Here is a 21,448-nt window from a genome sequence, read left to right on the forward strand (position 1 = left end):
CGATACACCAATTAATTACAATTAATTACGCTAATAAAATGGATCGTGGTTATGCCTATCCTTTTAAAACAGTTAATAACTGCATTACCGCATAACGAAAAATTAATACTTCCAAAATTTGGCATCACGTCTTCATCCATTTTCCTCATCGATTCCTAACTTAGTGTTCTACAGAGTATGAAGTTGGAAAAAGTTGCCTAATGATAACGGATCTATAGATGAGTAAAATCCGTCGTTCTGCATCGATACATCGATCGATTATCGATGGAGAAGCAGTCGGAGAATTCATGTGATAATTTTCGAAGGAAATTTTTGTTAATAGGCTTCCATTACAGAGATTTTTCATCAGATGTGTAGCCTAAATATGTAATTTATTGATATTTGATAGGACTAAAATTAAATTATCATTGAAGATTTAATATAATTTTTAACAAAATAAAATACAATAGGATCGAATTAGGTAATTATTATTGATTAATTTGTCCTTTTTTATCAAATAAGAGAAAATTTCTATCATTGAAATATTATGTAGAATATTTCACAATAGTCTGTATGGATTGTGGGAAAAAGATGGATGGAAATGACATAAGCTGCATAGACGTGATTTATTCATTTTATTCGATGCCGAATTTTCGCGAGAATCAAAATATTCCGCTTATTTGCAAAGAAAATTGTAGCGATTGTCCCTCTCGAAAACTTCGTCCGGAATACTTTCGTTTGTTTTATTATTATTATTTTGAGATAATTTGACACCCGATAATCTGAGCGGAGTTTATTTTCTCGTTCTTTTCCAGTTCTGGTTGTCCTTAATCATCTCGTTTTTATGAACAGCACAGTCCATTTCGTTATGTGCTTGGAGAAGAGGTGAACAAGAATTACAAACGTGGAGAACAATGAGAATTACTAAATAGCAAAAGTTTTTTTATATTCTACAATATTTCTCAGATTTGATTTTTATTTGTCACACTTTTTGCTGTCTGGGCACTAAGAGTAGTCATTGTAAGTTTGCCCAATCACACAATGGGGCAGCCGATAGTGAGGGACGGACCCTGACATATCTGAGATGGACTGCCCATGAAAAATTCCTGGGGTTCTTCACTCTTTTGGACTCGAAAGACCCGAATCCGGATCATCCAAATGCAGACTGACCGCCTTGACTATGGTTGTGAATTGTATATTATTATACGCTTTTGCATTTAAATTTTTCCATAATTATTGAGTTTTGTCTATAATCGAATTTATAAGCCAAACCTTACATAAAAAGAAGAATGTTTGTTTGTTTTTTATGTATACATTTGGACACTATTCGAACAAATACAACGGAACTTACTATTGTTATTCTCTGGTCTAGAGGTTTTCATACTATGGAATCCATATACTGTACTGAGTGGTTTTTGCTTAACCGTTACAATCTATCAGGCAACTTTAGTTCCGCTTTCGTTAACAAAATGACAGAAAATAATGATGTCTCACTTAAACGATGTAAAACATTACACGATCAAATCAGGATTAACGTTTCGAATATATATAATTATTTTAGTGTCAAAATTCACTTTACAGCGATGAAAAAAGCATGAGTTTACTGACTATTACCATGGCAATTATCGAGTCACGTATCTTAACCGTCAATGAGATTGATTGTTATGCTCATCAAAATTTTATCTTGAAAAGTTCATCTTTCATTAAAGTTTAAAGAAATAATGGATATAGAGAAAAATTTCAATGCTTTCATTTTCTGTGATAAAACTAACATGTAACATAGTGATAAAACTTTTTGTAGTTTGATAAGGTACAGCAAGTTTAGAAATGAAAACTTTTAATACTTTATTAATAACTTTAATAATATAAACAATATCAAAATAAAAATATTACAATAAACTTTATTAAAATTCATTTTACTTTTTGGAATTCTTGAAGGAACAAAATTTGAATAGCACTGCTCTAATCAAAGATAAGATGAACGACCACTTTTTGCTCAATTTAATATTATGAGCAAGTAAAGACATGCATCAGAAGTTTGAAGGTTTGGTCCATTCTTCGTGAAATCTTATTTGTTGGATGATTGCCGATTGGAGACCGCTGCGAAAAAATCTGGGATATGTTAGATCTTACTGGTTATTCAGAAACCAGTAAGAAATGAATTAGCTATTTGCTCAGATAAAAGGAAAAGAGTCGAGTCTATTCCATTTCTTAAGATTTTGGCTAGTTACATATCTTTCTATCCTTTATTTTTATTTAGAACAAATTCAAATTTTTCGCGTATCTTTTTTAGCTATTGCTCCTTGAATTCTGCGAATCTCTCGTCAACACTTTCAATAAAACTGACAACAGTACACAACAGCATCTCTTTTCCACTATTACTATAGTATCAATGTTTTAAAGAAATTCAAAATTTCCTTTGATGAAAGCTGATTCATGTTTAATAACTCTTTCTCTAAAACAGTTCTGGGTATCTTCTATGCCCACTGCATTATCCTGGCAAAAGCTTGAAATGATTCTTTTCATGTCTTCGTAATTATCAGCGTAATAACAGGCAGTATTTATTCGGAGACCCCATCTGGTTACTACAGGTTCGGGAGGCAATGGGATATCGGGCAGTTACCATACAAACGTCTGTGTTGTTGAATGCGTCATCACAAAACCTTTTCACACTTGAGATTAATTTATTAATGTTTTATGTACTTTTACACAAACACGATTTAACGCGTGATCTATGCACATAATATGAAGCATTTTTCGAAAAACATTCAACTTCTCTTTTTCACCATATATAGTGCTGCTTCTGTTACAAAAAGAAGCACTCTCTCATATTGGATCCTCTCTGGCTATAAAATATGCATTGCGTCATTAACTGTTTTGGTAAGGGTTGCGTGATTAGTTTGCACAACAAATGCTATATGAATTTAAAATGCTTCGTCTGTCTCCTCCTTAGTATTAAATGATGAATCTAACGCTTCAACAATGATGTGTACAACACACTTTTCAATAAACTTTGTGGTTTCATCGACGTTTAACGAACGTTCTTTTCTTTGATTCTGTCTTGAACTGACTCAATGCACTGTCATACATCATTGGCAAGTAATCCTTTCTTAAACTCTATTCATCAATATTTTCCCCCTCCCCACATTATTTCATTAGGAATATTTTAAATTCTTTGTTTTCTTTAGTTTATGAAAGAGAAATATCAGCACATAAATGTCTTAAAAATAGAGACTTTTATGGTCCCGGTTTATTTCTGTCAGCATTTAAAATTGTTTGCCTACCTTTTTGATATAGCGCAGCCAGACAACAAGCTGTAGAGAGTGCTGAGTAACTTGTGACCTTTTCTCGCACGAAATGGCCTTGTTACAGGGTCGACATAGAAGAACCACATTATCTGTGGAAAATATATTTACTCCAGACTCTGCCACATATACTTAATATTTAGCTTCAACGCTTGCTTTTAATTTAACCGTAATATAAACTTAAGGAACTTGTCTAAAAGATGAAACAGGAATCACAAATTTTATTAGTATGCGAAAAATTATAGTAACTGTAAGTAACAGTAACTATAAATCTGTATAAACAATAATGCAAATTATAAGTACAAACGGCGAATTGAGTGAGGAGTTTTAATTTCGATTTCGGTTTCAAATTTAAAATTAGCGCAGAAACCATTAATTTTTAAACATTTTCTGTATTTTTGATTCAGTTTGTTTCAAAATCATGCTGTTATGGAGAAAATGTGAGAAAATGACCTCTAACCTTACAAATATGCTATTAGCCTCTATGCTTTTATAACTTAAACACGGAATTAAAAATGGTGATCTCTGTTTGAGCGAACTGTCTTCAAATTATTAAGCTTTTATAACTCTTTAATTAAGGGTCCTACATCTACTAAAATTTGTTTATTTATATATATATATATACATACATGTTATCTGGAATAACTTTCAATAAAAAATATGATTTACATAAAAATCCGGTTCTTAGTCATTTCTAAACGAAATTCGAACATTGAAACTCATAGGAATCGTACGGTGAAGAGAAATTTTTCTGGAATGACTTAAATACATTATGTTAAGTTCATAAATTTATGCTGATGATATTATTTTTCTTTTCCTTTGATGCGAATAACGTTTATGTTCAAGGGTCATTAGGCAAATTTGCGTTACGGAGCCAGACCGCGTAACTGCAGCTCTACCTGCTTAATAACGTTGAAGGTTTTGATGTTAACACGAATGAAACCGGTATGTGAAATAAAGAATATTTAATTATCTTTCACACGATATAACTTTTACTTGTATTTCGTTACAATATTTAATGTATTTAATAATTTATGATAAAGTGGTTCGCCTCATCCAAACCTTAAGAGTTAGATTTGGACGTAGTGTAGACGAAATGTGTTTTAAGACATAGGCTTTTAGAATATTTAATCAAATTTACTCCAACAAGAATAGCTTGAAAATTGTAGTATATAATTTTCGAAAATAAACAACCTCTTACAACCGATAACAACGTTGCGTCATTGTCGTACTATAACAATTAAACGCCATTCCTATCATTCCTCAAGATGAAGTAGTATATTTAATCCCCTTATTTACAGTATAAATTTGAGATAATCAAACTATTAAATTATGTTTCTATTTATAGATAAAAAACCTGTAAATATAAATAAAACTTAAATAGACAGTTTATTTTTCATGAATAATGATTATTATGGTAAAAGAAAAACTGCCTTTAAGGAGGCTAGAAAGGACCGCAGTCATCACCTAGATATGGCTGGTTACAAGTACGGATAGCGTAAAACAGCGACTCGCCGAATACACGCAGGAGTCATGTATTAATATTTATTTTTATTAATATTATCATTAATATCTTCTTTATTCATGCTATTAATAATATTTATAATTTATATTAATTTTATCATTGCGGAAGCAAACACCCTATGGATAACACAAGAACGCAATCTTAGACTGTGTTATTAATCTAGCTTACAAGCATTAATAAGAGTTGAAATTATGAACAAGCTACTGTCCACTTCATTACAATCTTCGTAGACGTTATTCACGAAATCAAATGGATTCTTTGAATCCCTGTTACTTTCTTTTTTAAGATAAGGAATCGAAACGACAATATTCCATTTCTTTGGTCGTCTCTCTGCGTTTTAAATTTCGTGAAATTTTTCAACAGCATCCTTCTTTTTATCTTTAAACACTTCAATTATGAATTTTTCAAATTCAGATGACTTTTCTGTTTTTATATTTTTGATTCTCCTTCTTAGTAATTTATTATTTACTTGTAATTGAATAATAAAAGTAATTAGTTAGCAACGTTAATCTTTAATAATTGCTACAATTTCTTGAAGAAATTCTATATTTAAATTATTATTCTTTATAAAGAAGCTTTCATAATTTTCTATTTATTGGACTACAATTAAAAAAAAAAAAAAAAAAAAAAAAAATTATAGGCCTATAAATTCCCAGTCGTCCGTTTGTCTGTCTATCTGTCTGTCCTTCCTTAATCTCGAGAACTGTGTTAGATAGATAAAAGTCAAGACCGGATATGGAAAGCTTAGGGGCAAGAGAATTAACTATATACGAACTTCCAGTCTAGACCGAACGTCACCTGATTTTAATTCAAAAAAATTTTCTCCCGAATCGAGTTACATAGATGACCAGTATGACTAGTTATCAGAAAAAGTATAATGTACAGGGGCAAATGGCAAAACACTACTAATTTGAGATGGAGAGCATATACTGTATTTTAAATTAAATAAACTAAGAATATTATTAAAAATTGCAGCCCAGGATTGTGACGATGTCACAATAATTTTTGCTCGTTTAATTTAGAGTTTCGACTTTTTTAATAATAGAGTAACTTCAAGCATTGGTGCCAACCTTTTAAATGTATTGGGCTGGCTCAAAGTGAGATAAAACTGGCTGTAAAAATTAGAAAGTAAAGTAAATATACCCGTAAATCAACCAGTTGCTGTGTTAATATTATGCATTCGCTTGTAGAGAAACATTTAGATTAAGTTACGAAAGATAATTGCCTAACACCAAAATATACAGCTGGTACAGTTAGAACAGTTTTAAATCTCCACTAAAACATTATGGTACTCTAAAAACGTACTTTACAAATTAAAATGTACAGTACCTTTAACTTGGGCAACGTGTTTAACTAAACGAGGGTATTAAAACAATAAAACCATCACTAATGTACTAATGAATTATTACTCATCATAAAAGAGCGTATAAATGTACTTCTATCTGTGCTTTTTTCTATAAATTCATTACAAGTTGTTTTAGGTCCAAATTTTAGCGTGGGTCTTGTACACATTCAAAGTAGTGTTATTAGACAATTAGACAATATTATTGAAGTACGCTACCATGCAAATGTTATAAATTACAAAGAAATGAATTATTCTGTGTTCAAATTATTGAGTGAACAAGAACTCCACAGATTTGTAGCTACTGTCTTCAAAACATCTTTCATCGTGCCAAACCGTTTAATTATTCTTCATTATCTGGTAGACTTAAGTAATCTTCATTTAAAGCCATTTTATGGATTATTCATTCTTTTTGCGGATTTATTCATTCTTTTGCTTTTCTGACTCTACTTTTTATTTTCTTATTGACATTTTTATAAGAATAAGAAATAAAACGCAAGCGACAAAAATTATTGTGACATCATCACAATGCCGGGCTGTAGTTTTTAATCATATTTTTAATTTATTTAATTTAAATTATATGGTCTTGATGTCAAAGTTAGTGTCTTGACCCTGTACATCATACTTTTCCTGATAATGACAGAGTCATGCCGGTCGTCTATGTAACTCGGCTGAGGAGGAATTTTTTGAATTGAAATCATATGACTTTTGGTTTGTATCAGAAGTTTGTGTATACTTAATCGGGACTTTCTGCCCCTAAAGTTTCTATATCTGGTCTCTACTTTCATATACCTAACACCATTCTAGGAAGGAATTTCTAGGTCTACAATTTTTTCAACTTGCAGGCTAATAAGAAGTTAAAAACGCCTTCTCTTTGCTACTTTTATTAGTATAGATAGTCGAACTGACTTATCTACGTTGAAACGTTCTTTCTTTTCTCAAAATTCTTATTAAATGCTAATTTCTTTAAATTTTGACGTAACATTCTGATGTTACTATTTCCTTGGCTAATAATAATAATAATACCGGAATAATATAATATAATATAATAGATATATATCAAATGCTACAAGCTTAACTTATTATGTATCATATATATATATATGATACATAATAAGTTAAGCCTGCAGCATTTGATAGAGCTTGCTAAACTACTAAGAGTATCACAAAAAACCATTTCTTCAGATAATTTTCTAAAAAAACGATCAAGTGTAAAACATTTAGCAAGATGAAAAATTACAGATGTTAAATTATAGTACTTTATTTTTATAGCACTCAAATTAATTTCTAAAACAGAAATTTTGCATTACTTTTACAAGTTTAAATGTCATGTAATTTTGAATTAACTTTTGTAATATCGCTTTTTTTTTTTACTCGTTTATTTTTTTGTACGGAACTCCACAAAAATCTCCAGCCGCCCCTTTCTTCAATGCGTATCGAACAATGATAATTTAATTAAACAATAATTACAGTGATTATCTCCAATTCAAATTTTAGCAAAGGTTTAATCGAGAATAGATTTTGAATATGGATTACGTCAGGACCATTCAAGGAGAGAAGGCCATTCAGAATAAGAGAGGAGAGACAAGTAGAGAAAGCATTTCTCTCTTAAATATCCAAAATAGACGTTTAAAGTAGATTTAGGAAATTTAATACCAGTTCGGGCATCTTTCAAATGTGTCTTGTAAATACCAAAAGTCATCTTTTACGTATGAATATTTTATCAATGATTTGAATCAAAATGTTAATTATTAAAAATTTAATTGAAGCGAGCAAACACAATGTTAAAAGTAATTAAATGTTCCTTATTAATTATTAAAGAATGTTGTGCAAGCTAATTTGTATCAAAGTATTTATTTAGTAGCTTTAATAACGAATAATGTGTGTACTGTAAACAGTATTAAGTATCCCTTAAATATTAAGTACGAAAATTTCTTAAATGCATTTATTTAATTTATGAGTTTAGATTGTAATAAAAATGATTAGAAATTTTTTCTCCAGTTTAGGTAAAAGTTTAACTAAACCATTGGAAAAATGTAGTTTAATTGAACCTATTTGTTTTTTTAACAATTACTATTTTTTAAAACGAAGCCTCTTTTATGTCGCTACAGAATTGCGTTTGTTTTCAAAATTCGATCGGTCGATTTTGATTAAACTTCCACATTTTCCATTAATTGCCATAAGAAATCAAAAATATAATAAAAACTGGGGATTCTGGACTTTTTCGAGATATACAGTAGGGTCAAAATGACAATGTCCATGCTCCCTGACACAATTGAGTAGAAAATTTTTAAATTTTAAATAATCGACTTTATGGAATTTGGCTCCCATTTCCATAACGGAAAATGGATGTTAAAACTAAACAAGGTGTTGATTGCTTTGTTCTTGAATCTCCTCTATATGGTTGGCATGTTTCAGGATCGCCTCTTCCATGCCTTGCAGGTGCACGGATCGCCTCTTTCTTTCGGGCTGCGCCTCAATTCTATTGCGATGCGACAAAGTCGCGCGATTTCCTTAGTTTAATTTACTAATTGTTTATAGTGCAAGACATAATATTATACCGTAGTAAGTTATAGTAAACATTAGGGATTAAAATTATTAAATTATTGGGGTAAAATGTTTCGAAGCGTGGCCAACAATGCTTCTTCATTATATAAACCTTTTTCTTTTATTTTAATTAATGATTAGTTATTGGGATATCAGTGAATAATGATTTTCTGCAAAAAAATTTGACTTTAAATTAATAACATTTTTTATTGGTTTTTTGAAGTTTTGAGATTATAAAATGTTCAAAGTATTGTTTAGCATTATAAAAATGAAAACCCAACACAGAATTATTATTATATTCCTTTTTTCGAGTTTTTTTAATAGAGAGAGAGAGAAGTTTTTCCACCCTGGAAATGTCAAGAGAATCATGTGTGTAGATTAATAGTTACAGTATACAGTAATCCGCGTTAAAGTGAAATCGCATAAACGCATTTACACCAATTCACTTCAAATCGGCTGGAAAATTTTTAAATTTTAAATAATCGACTTTATGGAAATAAATGATAGTTACATCAAAAAGTACTTTTGTTATATATCAATATCAATAACCGCTTATATAGATGTATTGTCCCATACAGTACATTTAAAAAAAAAAAAAAAAAAAAAAAAAAAAGCTTTAGTTAAAAGTTTTCTATCCCAATAAGTATAAAAAACTGTATTTGAGAATAAGGAACAGATTCTTACTTTAACTCCCCACGGCTTCATTTACGCGGTTTCGTTTTACGCGCTTTTTCCCTGGAACCAATTACTCGCGTAAATGGAAGAATTACTGTATTATTGATGAATAAAGAAAGAATAAAAACTGAATTGTTTATTAAAAATAACAATAATCCAATTAAATATTTAAATTTATTGGATTCTAAACCGTTTATCTATGTCGAAACATATGCAAGTGAATTGTGATTCGTTTCTCGTATCGAAAGAAAGAACTTGTTTGTGCCTAAGTCACGGACGAGCATTCTTACTGTAGATGTTTTAGTTGTACATAAATCGTGGTGGTGGTGTTAGCAATATTCAAAGCTTTTTTTAAAACTTATATTACAAGCAGCTTGTAAAACTTATAAGCAAACGAATGACGTAATATTTCTATTACAGTAATAATAATAATACTGTAATGATTCAGTATTATTTAGCAATTATTTATTGTTTGATTTTATATTATCGTCATTATTAGAGTATGCATTTCTTTGAACAAATTTCGATTAATACAGAAGAATGTAGGATCGATTAAAATTTTTTATTTCTTTTATTTATACTATTATATAATAGCCATTAATAATATGTGAAACAGTTTATTTTAATTTTTGAAAGTTAATAGACCATATAGTGTTTTCCTTTCATTAATATTTTAGACATGGGATCCAACTCATGGAGTCTAAATTTATTTCCAGGTAATTCGTTTATATATTCTTTTTGAATTTTATAACAAATCTATTTGTTGAAATTGAACCCTTATACCTGTTTCGGACTGCTTAAAATGTTTTAATCCTTAAATTAGCAGGTTAGGATTTACTCGCGAGAAATTTTAGTGTTTTAAACGTTAAAATGGTTTAGCGGGGTTTTGAAGTATATAAGAAATATTTAGTTATAAGATAATTAGCGAATGAAGTTTTATTTAATTCAGCATATGAATTAAATAAAACTTTACGAATTGAATTATAAAATATAATATTTTCATCTTACTACTTGTGAATGGAAAGATTTATTTTCTCTCTGTATTTTGCTTTTAAAACAGTTTCGCTTTATATCAAACTTTCCGAATACTCCTAATGTTTAGATATTTTTTATTTGGTGTCTTTAATAATAGAATCTCATTCGAACCTAAATTATTCTTCGTATTCACATCTTTTAGTTTTGGACATTTTTAAACGTGTTAATATAGAATATTTAAATAAATGATATTTAAAAGAATTCACTTAAAGACCGCTATAATAATTTGTGTAACGAATTGAACGTTTTTTATTACAATGCGCTCTAGAAAAAAGTATTCCGAATCCATATACGAGATTAACTTTAAATGATATCTTTAAATGTTTTATCTCAGCTTCAAATAGTTTAATTTTGCTATGTCTGAAACGTCTGTTAATAGGAGTATCTTATTTTCCAAACAATTTAACGAGCGAATTATTTAATTGAATGATCGTTGATTTTATTTGCAATGATAGCACTATTTCTTTGTAACCCAATGCCATTATTTTAAAATTGTTTCTCAATATTAAACTAAATATCGTACGTTGAGATTGATTTTAAAACCATTTCATTAACTTTAATTGATTTTATAAAATTTATTTTTTAAATTCTTTTTGACTAAGAATCAAACTTATATCAACATTTAAAATACAAATTTATAGTTGGAAGTGCTTAGTTCTTGGTAAATATATGTTTATCCTGTCGGTAGATTTTGTTTCTTACTTCTTATTTAATAAAAATTCGCACTTCTCGGATATTGATATTTGTAGAAATGATAATAGAAATTATATTACCAATTATACTCTTTTACTAGCTAAAAATGATTTTTGAGCATAGAAAATAACAATAATTTAGATGTTCCATTCTCGAAAATCAAGCGCGAGAAAAGGACAAAAGGGTCTCATGCGAATCGTGTTACATTGAAAAGTCATATACATATTTTTTATATATATATAAAGGAGTTCGTATCGATAACGAGAGTGGAGTAACAATAATACCTGAAAACAATAACCTTTTGGTCGCGTGATACCGTTGCGGGGGTAACAAAGGTACAGCAGTCATAAGCAGTCGTATGGCTCTACCGCTATTATGCATTAGTTATAAGCACCGGTCACGGCCGTTCTTTCCTTAATGCGAATACGATTTCTGGATGTTACATGATGTGCATCGAATTTTTTCGTTCTTGTCATCCTTTTTGCCACTCTCGATTTTTCGATGATGGAACACCTGGATCATATTTCTTTTTTCCATCTTCCAAGAATATTTTAAAATAATCCTTCTCTTTTTCTGCAGAATCTTTGTCTTTTTAAAGATTATCGCCCTTATAATATATTAAGGAAATTTGCGCACGCATATAACCGCTATCGAATAACTGAGGCGATGACGTCATTGCCAGCTACTTAACATAGAGACTACGGATCGACTAGTCGAGGTTATCGGGCCGATGGAAAGATACTCCGGAGTAGATTTGATGTTGACGTTTATTTGAGACGTAATGAATTTCGATAAAAATATGGCGGATAAGATTTAGCTATATTTCGAGCGAAAATATTATAAATACATCAATAAAATAGATAAAACTCTTTTAAAAAATCAAATAGCGGAATATGTGATCGAAAAATGAATTGTTACTCTTACGATCATTACGATCGTAAGAGTAACATTTCATTTTACGATCGTAATGATCGTAAGAGTAACAATTCATTTTTCGATCACATATTCCGCTATTTGATTTTTTAAAAGAGTTTTATCTATTTTATTGATGTATTTATAATGGATTGGATAAATTCCTACAGTATTGGATAAATTCAAAAAGCTGTAAAATATCGTGCGGATTATTTTTTAACAATTTTCTTTTAGTGTGTTTTAATGATTTATTTCTTTCTTAAACCCGTAACAAAGTAATTAAAGCTAATAATCTTCTGACAACAGATAGAAATTTAATCACATTTATCAATTTGGGACGTTTCGGATTAATTGTGAAAGAATTAGTTGCCAGCGAAGTTACTTGTTTATGCGACTATTTTAATTGTTAAGCTGTCTATTAAGCTGTCTAGAAGTTCAGTCTATTTTAAAAGTGAACTTCTAAAGAACTTTTACCCCCTATATTATACATTATATAACAATTTTGCAAAACAAAATTGTTTATTCCTGCTAAATATTTATTTCTGTTCAAAAGTAACGCATCAGAGGATACTTTCACGCGTAGAAGATTTGTATGTACCATGTGAGGCCGCTGTCAAGGGAAACACAATTTATGATGTAAATTATCGTAATATACAGTCATCAAGATATATCGTACAGCTAGTTAATTATTATTACAATGATTTAATGAAGGTGTAACTTTGAAAACTACAGCATTTAGCCATTTTACTACGATAGGACACATTGCCCAATATTAGTTTTAGTGTATTATTAAAAATTCAATTTTTTTTTTTTTTTATTTGCTTGATGCCATATTTGCTGTGATGTTATTTACGCGAATACGGACGTATGTCACTAGATGGAAGCGCCATCCTTTAAACAAGCGGAGTGGAGAGTTTTAGTCGCGAACGACAGTTTTGTGCGACAGATGTCGGCTGTTTACGCTTCGTGTAAATCGTGCTTAAATCACTTTTATGGGATTACGAATAACAATAAATAATTCCAGAATCATATCTGCAGAAAACCGGATAATGACAGAAGTGTTCATTAATCCGATTTCTGCTCAGATACTAATACAGTCCGATAATGTCCGACTTAGCAAATTGGGCGTGTTAGCAGCTAAGTCTTGATGGATAAGTATTATTAGAGTTCTATCTTGAATCTGTACTTTCAGCAATTTCTATATATCCTAACAAAAAAGAAAGACTTTTTTAATACGTCTCACATTTGATATTGAAATGAATGGCTTAAAATGAATATTGCTTTATTTTTCGATAAAAAATGCAAAAACGATGAATTTTTTTATTCTAAAATTAATGAATTTTAATTACGTAGGTTAAGTAGTTTAATTTATAAAAATGATTAAGTAGAGATCTCGAGTTACGGTAACTATCTTTTTTTGTAGAATTTTAATGAAATCGTAAATAAATTCCGATTAAGTATACTTTACTTAATCGGAATTTTTGCAAAATTTTATTTAATTTTAAGTACATTAAAAAACTGTGATTAATTTTTAATAATACTAATGTAATATAAATGATATTATTAAACATTTCGTGAATTCAAATTTAATTTAAAAACATTTGATATAGGCTAATTTAAAAAAAATAAACTTTAATTAATTGTTTACTTAACAAAATCGATCGCACATTCTTCGTTTCCAGCCAGTTGGATCTAATGGTGATTTTTTAAACATAAAAAATGGTCCGTTATCTGCTGGGAACCGCTGGAAGTTCCATGTTCTACTAGGATGGCTGAAACAGAAATATTTATAGAATTTTTGCTATATTTAGTCTGAAAGATTAAAATATGTATTCAGTCTTAGATTCACCGAACGTAGTATTTTTTGGGACACGTTCCCGTTTTAGAATTTTAAATTAATTTTTGGATGATTTTTGAAATTTGTGAAAACATCGAGATTATTTTTCGTAATAATTTTGCAATGTGATCTGTAATGTGTCATGCAACTATTGATAACTATTATTAATGTTATTTTCTAATTATTGCCTCTTTACTAATAAGTCACTGATTAAATTCAGACACCATTGATTAAAATGAAACTTAATTTTATTTCGTTCGAGTTTCAGACTATGTGATAATTAAAAAGGTTCAAATAAAAATTTTGATAGGTATTTTAAACAAGTCTTATCGAACCTGAGTTGTAATTAAATAAGAATAAATTTACGAGTTGTTATATTTAGTGTGTTTATCGTTTATTATAATATAAAATGACAATAATTGTCATGCCGTGTCATATTAGCGACTGCAATCAATTGTTGGGATTCAAAAGTAAATTTTTAATACACTAATTATCGTCTTTTTTAAGTGCGAGTCGTCGTGTCCTGTATTTATTGCAGTTGCGTGCGGTGACATTTGATGATAGCGAAGCTGTGCCGGTCCTGGTTAGAATCATTGGAAGCGTTATACGATATTTTGGTGTGTAGCATCCACCAGCTAAACCGCGTGAGGTTGGTGCTCTGTAAAGCGCATGCGCCAATCGGAAAACTACACAAGGAAAACTACACTTTACACGATTCAAATATTTTCGCCGTGGAAGCTATGCCGTATTCGACGATACAGCGCTCAAATTGAAAATGTGCATATACGAATTTATATACGAATATACAATAGCAACCTTATGTTTTTTAACATGTAGTATAGAAATTTGTAGTAAGATACATAATGTGGTTATAATAAAATATTAATTTTAATTAATTCAAAGTACGTTAAAATATGAAAATAATCGCACAATATGTATTTATATTTTAGAAAATACGAGAGAAATAGTGTTTCCACAGCTTCCATGGACTGCAAGCCACTGATTTATTGTACTGTATAGGCCTATCGCGTTTTATATATTTTAACCTATGTTTTTCTCTGTATTTTATCTAAATGGGTTGCAAATTTGTTTCCGTTCATTCAAATCGAATTTAAGATTTTGTAGAACTGTTCGAGTCTCATAATATTTGGGAAATAACATGTTTCTTTCTTATTTAAAAGTAATAGCTTATTTATGCTTTTTTTTTCAGATTACCTAGATCATCATAGTTTTGTTGTAGTAGTTATTAGCCTACTGTTAGTCCTTTGCTTCTACATACGAGTATTTTCTAACAAATAATTCCAATGTTTATTCGCACTACTTCTAAATTTCTTAAATTCTAGATTCAAACTTCTGATTCTCTTTACATTATCTAAAATATAAGCTTATTTTTTCAGTTTATTATCTACATTAATTGTATTTACTACCTTTGATCAAATTATTTCTAACTCTACATTTTAATATTATTCTATTTATCCAAAGAAGCATTCTCATCTCAGTTTCTAGCGTCAGTTCTTTCAAGAAAGAGTAAAATAAATTAACAATTTTGAAAGATTTAATTACGTCTATAATTACGATGGTTTCAGGTCTGAGTTTAGCCAGGTCCACAATGGAAATGGACTGTTAGTATTAGCAGACGAAAAGAATTTTTAAAAAATCTAAAAAATAATATTGACAAGTGCAGAGTATCCAAATTTGCACATCCACAGGAGTGAGAAGGATAGAAGATAAATTGCTTCTTTATTTAATATTCAGAATTAATTCTCAACCATACAGATCGTTTCGGAAAACTACACAAGGAAAAGCTGATATCATTTTCTCATGCGGTTTTCAGAAAACGATCTAAAATCCGATTAAAGCATTTTTGTTGTTTTAAATCTGACTGATTTATTTGGCATTTCTTTAATACTGATATTGAAAGGGTTTCTTATTTAAATGTATTGTCCGGTTCAAGAAAGTACTTATAAAGATTATTTTGCAAGCTTTCGAAGTGTTGCTGTAATATTTTGCAACACATCAAAATTAATTTCGTTATGTAAAATATAAATGTAATATAACTTAACACAAGAAGACATGGGAACAAATTAAAGTTACGTGATAAAAACGTATATAGTATTTACATGTCATAGCCACATTCTGAAATTTGTCATTTCAAGAAATGCGCAACTATTTCTTGAAGTGCACGTCCTGTAATACTTGTAGATATTCATTTAAGAATCTGTCTGGTTTTTCTAGGTCACTTATTGAAATATTAACCTGGTTTCTGCAGATGTTGAAACGGATGGGTAATTCAGCATCTCTCTAACGAAACCAAGCATTTTGTTTAATGTCTTAGGACTTATTAGAACATGTGTAAAACAAAACAGCTGAAAGTTTCTGCAATTCTGTACATGCTTATGCTCAGATGCATGTTCTCATCACAACTTTTACATACAGTATTCTAAATTCTATTTTTTTTTTTTTTTTTTAATTTACGGCTGTTTTTGTCCTATGAATGCTAAGAGAACAATTATACAGTTCGAGTTTTGAGTAGTGTGTTCATTGTATGGCATTTTTTTTCTTGTTATAAAATACCATAATGTAGTAAAGTAATAAAAAGAAAAAAAAACAAAAATTGGGAGGAATCCATACTTTGAAACTTTCTCTTTGTATGAAAAATATTAGTAATTTTAAGTTGCTTCTGTATTTTATTACATTTATATTTTACAGCCGTTAAATATTTTAAAATTTAAAATTTAAAATACATATTTTTTCGTTGTGTTATTACGTTTATAAAGAATAATTATTTACATTATTTTGCTATTTTAATCTATTTTTGATAGATATTTATTAAAAAGATGTACAGTATATAGTTTTTAATCAAATATTTACATTTAAAAAGTTCAACATACAGAAGTACGGAAATATTTAGCTGTTTTCTTTTACTCTATGTGCTAAAAAGCTATTATACATTAAATAAAATGCTTACTTTTATTAGACAAATACTTAACTATGCACTCGTTTCAGCACATGCAGAAATCAGATTAGCATTTCATGAAGTGACCAGAAAAAAACTAGATAGATTCTGAAACAAATGTCTATTGCAGGATGTGCTAGACAGAAATGGTTAGACATTTCTTGAAATGGCAGATTTCAGCACGTGACTACGACATATAGGCCTAAACCGTATTTCCTCGATTAAACCTCTGTCTTCGAATAAATCCTAGGGAATAAAGGTAATGTTACAAAGAAACCACGGTCTCCAATAAACCCCAGGTTGAAAAGCATGGAAAGCATAGCGAAGTACTGCACTGTATAGGGTAATGTTGCTTAGAGTGAGAGGTAAAGAGTTTAAACTAAAATTCTACCTCTTCAAATTGTCTAGCGTCGGACAAAAGTAGCAATCAAGGTCATAAGTCGAGAGATTATCTTTCAAAGGGTAATTAGGAAAACTCTGGTTTAAACTTACTATCTCTTTCCAAAGAGATGATGAATATAAACCAGAAGATGATGATTAATAACTTGATTCGTATAACGGCATCGAAGCAGACACGAATGACAACGTAATAACCGAATTGAAACACGCTAAATCAGGTTATCAACGGTAATTAGTCTACTTTAAATGTTGTATCTGTAAGCCATAAATACAGTCAATAAATGATTCTGATAGTTCAGAAAATACATAAGTAATTAAGGTATTCCTTTAAACTTTTACCAACCATTTCCTGTTGCAATATACTCATAATAAACCCCGACCTGGAAAAAAATCTCGGGATATACGTATGTTTTAAACATAAACCCACCCGGGTTTCATCAAAGAAATATGGAATAAATATATAGACGTGGCTTCAGTATTTTAACCATTCCACTTACTTAACTACCAAACGAAATTTTCATTAGCATATGGTAGTCATACACTTTCGATAATAGGGTAAGGGGCTGTTGTATAGGGTAGCTTGTAAGGGCTCCTTTTACTTGTTTTACTTTGTAGAAATGAAATACATAGAATGCTTTTATTACAGTTCTTGCCACTATTTAAGCAGATTGTAGAAAATGTTGCAAATTTTGCTGGAAATAGTTTACACTTTAAAATTTTAAAAAACAATTCTTAAATATCACACAAATTTCAAAATTATTAGACAAAGTTAAAAAATTTTTCGAAAGGATTGCACTATTATCGGAAGTCTTTTCAGAAAAGATAGAATTCTTTGTAAGAATAGGGCAGATATTTCGTTATTAGAGGAAACAGTTCATCAATTACGACATGGATTTCAAGATTAGTGTTTATTATAGAAAATGTTAGTGGAAACATTTTCGAATTGATTGAAGTAGTTGCGAAATCAGAGTAAAATAATCCAGTAATGAGTTGTCTAACTTTTCCAGCACAAACATTTAAAACTGCGAGGCGCCATCTGTATGATATTTTATTATTAAAAACTTCATACATTTTTAATTATTACAAAATGGTAAAAAGCTTAATTTTGAGGGTAGGGATAAATTTTGTAAAAACAATTATAAATAGTAATAACTATTAAAATCGTCGTCATGTTCGACCCTACTGGAGATATGACACACGACCTTCCTTTATCTCCCCACTCCCTCGACCTTTAACAACCGAAATTTAATTGCATCAATTTTCCTAATACATAAATCTCGTTGCGATATTTCAGAAATTGTTGACAAAAAGCACAGCTTTAAAGATGGTGAACAAAATCGTGCCTCTCCACATGCGAACTACAGACGACCGGATGGCCGAGCAGTCAAGATGGCAGCCTAATTGTCTGAAGGACCCGGGATTGCATCCGGACAAGTCGAGAAATCCCCCAGGGATTTTCAGGAGCTGGTCCGTCCGGATATGTAGAGTCTGAGTCGGGAGTCGAGGAGTCGAATCTTTTCATGGGAGTCGGAGTCGATTTTAAAAAATATCCATTTTGGAGTCGGGAGTCAGGAGTCGTGTATTTTTCTGCTACTCCCCATTCCTAGTTAAAGGTACTAGGGCCGAACAAAAAGAAAATTAGAAAGAAATTAACCATATACAAATACAGCAAGGGTAAGCTCCGTATCAATCACAATGATGTAAGATGCTTATTTTCAGCATGAAAATATATAATATACACGTAAATATTCATGCACTAAAAGGGGCTCGACTGTCTATTGATTTAAGATTTTTATATATTCTTTTATGTTATTTTTTCGTATTTTTATTTTATGTTGTTTGTATTTTAATTTATTCCGTTTTAATTTTTTACAACGATTGCGCCAATATCTCGATATGTTTCTGTACTATGTAAAAATTTGTCTATTCTCTTAAAATTGAAATATAAGTATACCATTATGTTCTGTACGATGTTCCTGAAGATGGCTACTTAGACAGTCGAAGATGTTAGAAAATTAAACAATTTTGCTAATAAGGTTCAAGAGTTGTTAAAGAAGTCGGAACAGTTTGCGTGACACACAAAAACTTGTAATTTATTTAAGAACATTCAAATTGGTAAAACAGTGTTTCAAAGTTATAAAAATATTTATTAGGCTAATATATGCAATAATTAGTCATTTATTTGCAAGCGCGCTCCGTTACCCCGAATCGAAACAAGTAGCATATTAGGTGTAGTGTTTCCGGTAATTAAGTTCTTATAATTTTTGCAACGATGACTTGTTTGAATCCTTCCGGTAATAGAGCAATCCTTCCGAAAATTTTTGAAATGTACCTAATAATTTTGCAATTTGTATGATATTTGAAGAAATGTTTTTTTTTTTTTTTTTTTTTTTTTTTTTTTAACAATTTGAAAAGTTTGAACTACTGTACTTGCAATGAAGTTTCTAAGAAAAGCAATTACGAGCTTGCTGCAGAGATCGTGTTTGCGTATCGGTAAATAAATATATTGGTTTTCTTTAATATTTGTGTATTCAATATACTATATTGAACAAAATTGTTATGCGGCCTCCCGCTTGTCATTCTTTCAGTTATCTGGGCCGCTGTGAAAAAGTTTGGTGACCCATGACTATGTTGAAAACAGGAAAAGTATCATGTACAGTACAGGGCAAGCCGCCACTAATTCGAGGTGGAGAGCATTTATTTTAAATTAAATAAATTAAAAATATGATTAAAAATTGCAGCCTGCCTTTGTGACGATATCACAATAAATAATTGTTCAATAATATAAGCATACATTCTTATACACATACAAGGGCGAGTCCTCGCGTCTATTCTGTTCATATGTCGGCGTATACGTATGAATGTAGCAAATCATATGCTTCAAAACATCGCGGTCTTTCTGCCAATGAGAGAAGCTATGCATTTAACGGGAAATTTATAAAAATATTTTTTCTTAGTGAATTGAACCTGTATACATGTTTTCGAATATAACACTCCTAAAAAAAATAAGTACTTTCTGAAATTACGTTTGATTATTATTTCAATGCGTTTGAAAAGATGTCATTGGGCAAAGCCGAATGATCAAAATTGGGCAAAAAATATTTTTAGGAAAAAAGAAAAACTTTGTCCATGACAAATAAAGCAAAATGTTTATTTCTATGTAATTTAAGCATGGGGTATATTAAAGTATGCTAAGTATGATAATTTGTTATATTTGTTATATAACTTCGAAATGCTAATATAAAATACAAGCTGCTAGACTGAAATTTATTGAATTGCTGAATTTAATGACTCAATATACACGAAATTATAATGATATAGGAATCAGTGAAGTTTCAAAAAGTATGATCGCACATGTTTGAAGGAGCGTATTCAGCGCGCGAGAATCTAACGACAGCCAGAGATTTAGCCTAGTTGTCACGGTAACGGTGACGTTTTCGACGCGCGTGACATACTCGCAATAGTGATAACCGGACTTTACGGATTCGATGGCCGAATAGGAGAAGCAGTTGAGGCCCCGGCGGGGACATGGAATCAAATCCGGGAGAGTAACATCAGAAATTTTCCGTGGGCGGTCGTACTCGAATATGGAGGATTCCGTCTCTCACCACCCGGTAGCTCACATTGTGAGTCTGACCAAACCCAAACCCATAATAAGCACGATTAAGTAAAGACCCTCTTAGTGCCCACAAGGTGGAAAAAGAAGAAAAAGAGCAATTAAGGATCGGATTAAATTTTGTATCACCTTTATATGCATCTATGGAGAAATATTGGCATTGTACAGTACATTAATTAACAATTATAACATTCTACATATTATTAAATGTTTTATTTAAAATAAGAGTAAACATGGACAAGCCAATTACAATGCAAAAACAGTTTTCGTTTTCAATATCGGTATCTGCGTCTATCAATTCAACGATGAATATTTTTCGGTTTAAATTGTGAAATTTTTTAAATTTAAAATTAATATTACGTTATGAAATATAAAACTTCATTCTTATATTCGATAATGCAATATTACAAAATCTTTGAGTTGGTTAAAATAAATCAAATTAGATTTGATTTCGATGGAAATCTAAAACTACGAATATCGTTTAAAGCCAAATCTGGTTGATGGATATTAAATTTTGTTTATTCATTTTAATTATTTCTTATAGTTCTGTTTGAAGTATTGAATCGTTAAACGAGATAATTAATTTCCGTAAGTAAATGTTTTGTATCTTTTGTATTCGACAAATTT

The 21,448-nt window shown here is 30.2% G+C and overlaps 1 protein-coding gene across 1 annotated transcript in view; it reads left to right on the plus strand.

Annotated features, from left to right (window-relative positions):
• LOC136972708 (voltage-dependent calcium channel subunit alpha-2/delta-3-like) overlaps positions 1 to 21,448 on the plus strand; it is a 185,847-nt gene that overhangs the window by 31,453 nt on the left and 132,946 nt on the right. The window lies entirely within an intron of this gene.

This window comes from Centruroides vittatus, unplaced genomic scaffold, assembly GCF_030686945.1.
Source record: "Centruroides vittatus isolate TY-2023 unplaced genomic scaffold, ASM3068694v2 contig_301, whole genome shotgun sequence".
In the NCBI taxonomy this organism is placed as follows: domain Eukaryota; kingdom Metazoa; phylum Arthropoda; class Arachnida; order Scorpiones; family Buthidae; genus Centruroides; species Centruroides vittatus.